Genomic DNA, 8,031 nt, shown 5'->3' with positions numbered 1-8,031 from the left:
ACCGAGTGGATTATTCGACTGCCTGCTTGTATGCACCTCTAAGTGTTTTTGTCCTGTATATCCAATGAGGATGACTGGAATTTTTAAAAGAGGGAAGAGTTGTTTCTCTTGATGTGGGTTTGGTGTGTGTGTGTGTAGGCGCAGTATGTTTGCGAGCTTCAGAGTAAATATCTGTGTGAACTTGCGTGGTGTAGATGTATATATGCATTCGCATGTGTGTATGCATGCATATTGGTGTGTATAATTTATGTGTGCATCTTAGTGAGAGAGAGTGTGTGTATATGTGTATGAGCGTGTGTGTGTGCGTGTGTGAGAGAGAGAGAGATGTCGAAAAGAGCGATGAAGCTATCTGATCCGTATGATCATTTTTTTAAAATTATATATAACTTAGGTACTTAAGCAGCTGCAATCCTCGATAATGCATATACCTTCTACAAAATTTGTCTTTGTTTATTTTTAGCATGTTCTGGCCTTGTTAGAGGCTTCCTGTCTTATCCACCACGGTCTGATGATCACAGTTTCAACTGGACAGGAGATTACTGTCCCTATGGCTGTACCTCCGATATACTCTGCACATTTTACGTTCGCTGCACCACTGGAGACTGCCACATCGAGTTCGGCGATGACCAGGCTAACCTGACATCCCAACCAGACTGCACGGTATTTTACTCGACGTGCGCATAAGCACTAAGCACTCAATGTTAAACACTTAAATGTTACCCTAAAGAAAAAGATTCTTTCTTGCTCAAGGGTACATTACTGGACTTCTATGAAATTTACTTAAAAGTCAAGCAGTGGAATTTTTTTAATGACCAGGTAGAAATCAATGAGAAATACTTCCATGAATCTTGGAGAATAGTCGCCTAGATTCTGGGAAAACAGTATTTTGAACTGAGCTTTACTGAGTCATTAGCAAAGAAATTATACCTCCCTTTAACAAGTAAACAAGATTATCAAAGGGTCATAGTCCTTTCAATCTGTCCATCTGTCTCGCGTGTGCTCAAGAAATGAGACGTTGTCTCCCTTTGCACACAAGCCGATAACGTATACTAGATTGCGAGGGGAGCTAAGTTCAGCTGCTTCACGTGCTGCCTGGGCAGAACATAACTTAACCCCCTAAATGACACGCGAGTCTACACCAGCTTACTTTTGATCGTGTCTCAAGCTTTCCGTAGTATCCAATAACATGATAAATATTTCTGTCATGTGATTGTTTACACAAATTTGATTTACAAAATGATGTAAAAGGATAGATAAACAGGTATAGAATGGTTGTAAAGGTATTTAAATACGTGACCTTTAGCAGTTAGTGGTCTCTTCAAGAAACTATTTAGCTAGATGTTGATTTTACCCACCGTGAAACGTTTTAGCCGTTAAGGTGGACCCATCAGTCCGACAAAACTAAATGATAAAAGAAGCAAGGTTCTGTTTTACAAGACAAGAAAGCTGACTGGCAAGTTTTAGACTGTGCACCGAGATACATTTTTAGGTTTATGTGATTCTAACTTTTTCATATCAGAAAACCAAGTATCCAGAGGAATTTAACATTTATAATTTCTTCGCTTTGGGAGTTAAATGCAAATTGGTCGACTGATATCTCATCTTTTATTCTTAATTATTTTCAATCCATAGTTTGTTCTATCATTATTAATACGACCTGTCGCTTGATTAGATGTATTTATTGTTTCCTGCTTGTCAATATTAGTTATACAACTGTTAGCAGTATCATTATTAAAGACATATTTTACGAAAGCAATCAGTGAGTTTTTATACTGTGTTCAACTTATTTTTCAAATGTATTTTTAAACGTGAACCAGAGTTAAATACTCCTTAGAAGGGATCTGTTTCACGTTGTTTCGTCCACAGTTCTTCGTTCAGTGTTGCTCGAGAAAGCTTGTACACTAATTTCCTGATTCACTTTTTCTGGATATGGCTTTCGCGCGAGTTCACGAATAGTTTATTTTGTTATTTATATTCTTGTTCTTGACTCCGGAATGCTTTCTCTATTACAATAAATAAATGTTTCCTAGCTGTTGCTTGTAAATGGATGGAGTTGTGACGCCTGTACACATGGACATAGGTGTAGACCAGGGGTGGGCAATTAATTTTCCCAATGGCCCGCATGAGAAATTGGGATGGTTTTAGAGGGCGGACTAATATAGTTAACTCAGTTTTACTCAATACTGTATATATATAAGTATATATACTGGCAGGCGGACCAGCGGGCGGGCCGGTCAGAGACAGGAGGCGGGCCGGATCCGGCCCGCGGGCGGCCTTTGCCCAGGTCTGGTGTAGACTATACCCTGGTTGCCCGTGCGTGACTGCGCGTACTTTGAACCATTGAGGTTCGTAGATTTACGGTGTCGAGCTGTCAGAATGCGAACAAAAGAAACTTCTCATTTGCTTTTGAATTCGCTACACTCCCTTCGCCAACCTGCTCCAGTACCATGCGATACTTTCAGATTTGTGCGGTGTCGGTTCATTCCTGTGTAGGTTTCCTTGTTTCTTTTACCCCTGAGTTGGTTTATTTGCACATAGATTATTCCTGTGGACAACTATTACCTTTGAAATACAGAGGCTGCTGATGTACACTTTGCATGCTTATTCCATAATGTTACCTCGTTCAGAGTCATGATCCTGGAAACAAAATGGACTCTCGGGGCTCACTGGTCGATGAGTTCCACTGACTTGTTTGTCGTTCATCAAATATTTAAATGTTGACGTAAGAAGGCGTGAGGTCATTGATCGCCTCTGTCTGTCTGTCTGTCTGTCTCACTCACACACACACACATACACACACCCACACACAGCACAAAACTGCGCTCGTGATGGCCACAGGACATGCGCAGACCAGAACGAACCAGCGCAGGATCATGATAACCAGAGCAAAGGATACCAGGATTTCGCGTCAGTAGTGTCTGTTGAAAAATGGTGTAAAATTTGTTGACAGGTGCAAAGTTAATTTTGCAGGCTTGAAAAATTCTAGTAAAATCGTCTTTCACTGAAGTAATAAAATGATTGACATTAAATGCAAGACTCATTCCATGAGTGAAATTTGAGTTGGACATTGTATACCTGCGTGAGTGACTCAACAGCAAAGCCTTGCTCAAATGTGTTTAGATCGACTCATCTCAGAGTAGAAGTAACCTTGCAAGTAAGATACAGATTTTATCATTTATTTTTTGTAAAGGCCTGTACCTTTGTAATTTCAAAAACCTCATTTGCTTATTCATAAAGACAGGAACAGAAAAGGATAGCTGTGAAGTATTTCTATCATGGCAAGTATTGTATAATCATACAAACAGCATATTTGTTTTATATAAAGAGGAGTTTGATATAGGAATGGTGATATAATTTGAAATCCGAAAATTTTACCCAAACTATCTAGAAGTCTGAGCACTTGTACCTTTGACCTGACGCTCACGGGACAGCTATAAGATGCGGCAGCTGTCTCTGCTGGCGGCGCTGATGGTGTCGACAAGCCAGGTATGTACAGGTGACATACGTACTGATGTGGGATATTTTGCAACCAATGAGCCGGACATCCCTTTACAACTGGAGCTGCTGTGGACAGCGGATTGCAGGTCACTGACCGCATGTGCTGCCAGCTGCATGGCGGACTCCAACGCCGTCAGCTTCTCTGTGAAGCCTGCACCTAATGGTAAAGTACATTTTTAGTGGTCTAATTTTGTTGCTTAGTTTTGCTTATCTTCTATTTCTAGCTTCTTAAAGACCAACCTAAATAGTTTGCGTTTTTTTTGAAAAAAATTCGAAATACGTATCTGTAATAGATCGTTATGAATCAATGAATCTTCCACTCTGGTATTAAAATGAAGAAGATAAGAATTTATTTGTCAGGTGATACTTCAAGAGGAATATGTCTTAATGATAACTGCCACATTCTGGAAAATCTTTAGTTACACGCTTGCAGTCACTTCAGGCGCTAGTATATTTACACACATGCATGTGTTCGCGTGTGTGTACAAACATTTATGTTTTGTTTAAGTATGTGTGTGTGTATGTATGTGTGTGTGTGCATTTGTATATGCAAATATGTGTACACATCGGTTTGTGTGTGTGTGATGTTTAGGTCACAGGCACTGTCGCTGTTACGCCTACTTATCTATCAGCTCCGAGACGCTACAGATGGCGCCAGCCTGTATCACCTTCGACGTCGGCTGGAAACCGTTAAACAGGACAAACTGAGTCTTTCAGGAGCGCCTCTTTCGACAGTCAACACACCACCTGCAGCTGACAGCATGTCTGCAACAACAATAATTACGACAGAACCGACGATACCTTCCATAGTCAGTAACACATCTACAACGACATCAATGATAACGTCGACAAGCATATTTGCACAGATGAACACGACACCTGCTACAGGTAACAACGGGCCTGGAGCAGGAACTAGCAACAGTCCTGACACAACATCAGAACCTAGCACGACAGTTACAACTTCTGCAATTAATAGTATATCTGGAACAACATCAAAATTAACGCCATCTGTATCTTCAACGACACTTACCACAGATACTACACCTGCGACAATTAATAATAAACCTGAAACAACGACATCAAGTCTAACGTCAGGTGCATCTTCAACGACGTCTACCACACTGACTGCGACTAACAATATTCCTACAGACACCACCACATCACAGACAACCACAACCCGATCAGCAACCACCGCCCCAAACTGTACCTCTTACAATTTCTTCATCATCATCATCATCAACGACGACAACACCCACCAACAACAATGACTACACAATCATCATCATCAACAACGACGACAACACCACCAACAACAACAATGACTACACAATCATCATCAACAACGACAACACCACCAACAACAACAATGACTACATCAACAACAACAATGACTACATCCACAAAGACGACTCCTGCCTATATAATAGGTAAGTAAACAAGTATTTACAATTTCAAGTTACTATTAACAATTTGTATTTATCTTTTTGACGAAAGTTCATTCTAGGAACAACGCGCAGAGACAGATGTAGACTTTACATAAATGATATGTCGCATTCTTCTTATTAATATTATTATATGCTTCTGTGTACATGCAAGTATCGAATTAACATTAATACTGCTGACGCTGGTCTCGTTGGAATAATAAGCAAAGCAAGAAAGTAGAAATAACGTGTAAGAAAAAAGGCAAATGAAATGGCAAGTTGACTGAATTGAGAGATACTGACGATCTGAATCCTTTCCATTCAATATTTTGGGCTGATCAACAATCATTTGCTTATAATTGCGTCTAAAACACGACTGTCGAGCTGTACAAGGAGCCTGCCATGTATTGTTGCTAAGTGACTTCATCAGGTCCACTCTGCACCTGCATTTATTTTCACTTTTCTAGTGTGATTCGTCTAAACTCTGGATCATGGGGATCAAGTCCTACATTTCAAACGAAGTACAGCGATGAAGCGCTGAGGGTAGAGTTGAAGACAGGTGATAAAAAAGGCGTTACTATTAAATGGCATCTCGACTTCAAGAAAGAGGCTAAGTTTGTTTTCCTTCTCAAATGAATGCAACCAAAGACGGGGGGGTCTCTACAAGCCTGACCAGAACATCTACAATTAGTGAACGAGCTTGCCTTTCACTCGTCTTTTTTAACAGATTAAGAAAAAAAAGTTTACTATGATACACTCTAGTTCGCCAAATTTGAGAACAATGCAAAGATTTTTGAGACATCCACTAAGTTCAGAGGTCATGTCCAAACAGCTTCCTGGAAGGGCGAGTCGTGCTTTTTATTTGGAGGATGCTCAAGCGTTCCAGACAGCGTGTGCGTGTTAGCTTTCTGCGTCTGTGTTCCCCGTACTTCTACAACTCCTTAACTGCTTCTTGTGTCAGTAAGTACTTTATAAAGGAAAAATGTACATAAAAAACAACAATAATCCGAAAGCAGCTAGAAACTTTATTTCAATAACAATGGCACACTTAACGTCATTTGTCAACACAGTTCCTTCGCTTGTCAACGCACTTTTGTCATCGTTGTATAGACTTCCGTTTGTGGTCCAGCGGCGAGCCATGCATCACCGCTTCCTTCTGTTTTTGGTCTGAAGTAAATCGACGACCCTTCCTGTCTCTTTAAGTGGACCAAAAAGCTTACGGTCTGAAGGGGTAAGATCAGGGTTAAGCCAACACATTAAATGTGAGTTTCTGGAGGTTTTCAACAGTTGGCGACCGAGCATTGTCCTGCAACAAAACAAAGTGATGTCCGTAAGAATGTCCCCGTTACGAGCATTGTTTATTGTTAAACCCCTTTCCTGATAATGTCTCTGAGCTGAAATGACAGTGTGCCAACAGAAATAAAATTTCAGCTGCATTGAAGATAAATATTGACTAATCTTTGTGGTTATAGAAATTCTAAGTAAAGCTTTGCGGACGTTTCAGTGTAATATTTGATTGTAAAGAAAGGTTTCCAACGATTGACTTCTTAATATGTTTTGGTATTGTTGAATCTTGATGTTTGATTCCTGCCTTATACGTATATAGCCGATTATTAATTGCTTTCTGGCTAAAGGTGTGTTGTACTATACAGTAAGATTTAAGGGCTTGTGTACTTCAACCATGTTTCTCTTAGTGGCAACTCTGAATGTTAGTTTTCTGTTTCCCATGTAGTACCTATATGAACATCATCTTCGTACTACAAACTCAAGGAACGTCAGATCCATGCTACAAAGCTACAAAAAGTCCAAAGAATCTAGAAACACACCAGGAAGTTCAAGGAACGTCAATGGCGCTCTACTGAAGGAAGAGACGTCAGATCCACACCACACAAGCCCCACTGTGCCGTCTTCGCTGTTGCTGGGTTACAATACTACTTGTTAACCTGTCTTGCACGATTCAATTATTTTCTGTTATTTCTGGAAAAGGGCAGTCAGTGTTGCTAACAAGTTCAAGTTCAAATAAACTGAGGATGGCAGATTGACAAATGTGCTAATAATGCAAATTTATATGTTTGCTTGAACTTCATCACAATTTTTTTTTCAATTTTTTTTAATTTTTACGCTTTCTCTCCCCACATCTCTTTCTTGTTATCTATGCATCATGCACCCATCCCATGGGTTGCCTTTATTTCTGAACTAAGCACAAAGACTGAAAGATAATTACATGCAAAAATAGAATGGGTCATTGTTGCTAAAAGACACAAAGAATATAAATTTTTGTAAACTGACATTGAAATGTAAAAAAAAAAAATACTTAAATAGGTGGACCTTCGCTGTTTGAGATGGTTTAATTAATAACTTGTCAGTCTTTTACTTATTAATGGATTATTATTAAGAAGGGTAATCTGCCAATTATTTGTGTACAGTTTGCAGAGTTATTGAAAATGAAACACTTTCACCCATAATTGTTCTTTATACGGTAAAATAAGACATGCATATTTATTTAGAATAAACTTGCACTATTCTGATATCTTACAATTCTATTGAATTTACGCGCAATTTTTTATGTACATCTTTTAGACACTGTTGGGAAGCAGCACTCTGATACTCAAACTTACCATTAAATCCCTCTGCATTGTCAAAATATGTTGCTAAATCCTTGCATTGTTCTGTACTCTCACTTCTAACCAAAAAGAGCTGGTGGCCTTTTTGTGGTTATTAAAGATTTTGATCTTTAAACCAAAATTTTTTCTCACTTCTCTGTCGAGGATCTTAGAACCAAAGCCAGTATTAGAAACTGGTAGCTGCTAAACTGTCTCTGAATAACATATACAACAAAGATTCAAAACAAAAAGAAAAAATGTCAACTATCAGGTTGTTCCCAATTCTAACACAAAACTACCTACATTCCTAAGCCTTTGTGTTGGAGAGGGCAAAATCTTAGTCAAGAAACACGCTGTCATCACCCAGCTGTCACTTTGACCTCTTTAAGACGTTGATGTGCCACGTTGGTGAGACGTGAAGACTTCCAACAACTGCTGTCTGTTAGAAAAATGATGAAATAATCACCACTCCTGTACATGTCTGTGTTCCACAGTCCTAAAAGGTCAAA

General features: G+C 39.3%; 1 long non-coding RNA gene across 1 annotated transcript; it reads left to right on the top strand.

The window, feature by feature from the left end:
- Window positions 1-4,035: 4,035 nt before the first annotated feature.
- Window positions 4,036-7,616, top strand: LOC112566723. The gene is made up of 3 exons (XR_003099686.1): window positions 4,036-4,925; window positions 5,752-5,879; window positions 6,652-7,616. It is a non-coding gene; the product is annotated as an uncharacterized LOC112566723 (long non-coding RNA).
- Window positions 7,617-8,031: the final 415 nt, after the last annotated feature.

The sequence above is a fragment of the Pomacea canaliculata genome, linkage group LG6 (assembly GCF_003073045.1).
Source record: "Pomacea canaliculata isolate SZHN2017 linkage group LG6, ASM307304v1, whole genome shotgun sequence".
In the NCBI taxonomy this organism is placed as follows: Eukaryota; Metazoa; Mollusca; class Gastropoda; order Architaenioglossa; family Ampullariidae; genus Pomacea; species Pomacea canaliculata.
Note: the sequence above shows the minus strand (reverse complement) of the source record. Positions and strands in the feature narration are given on the sequence as shown.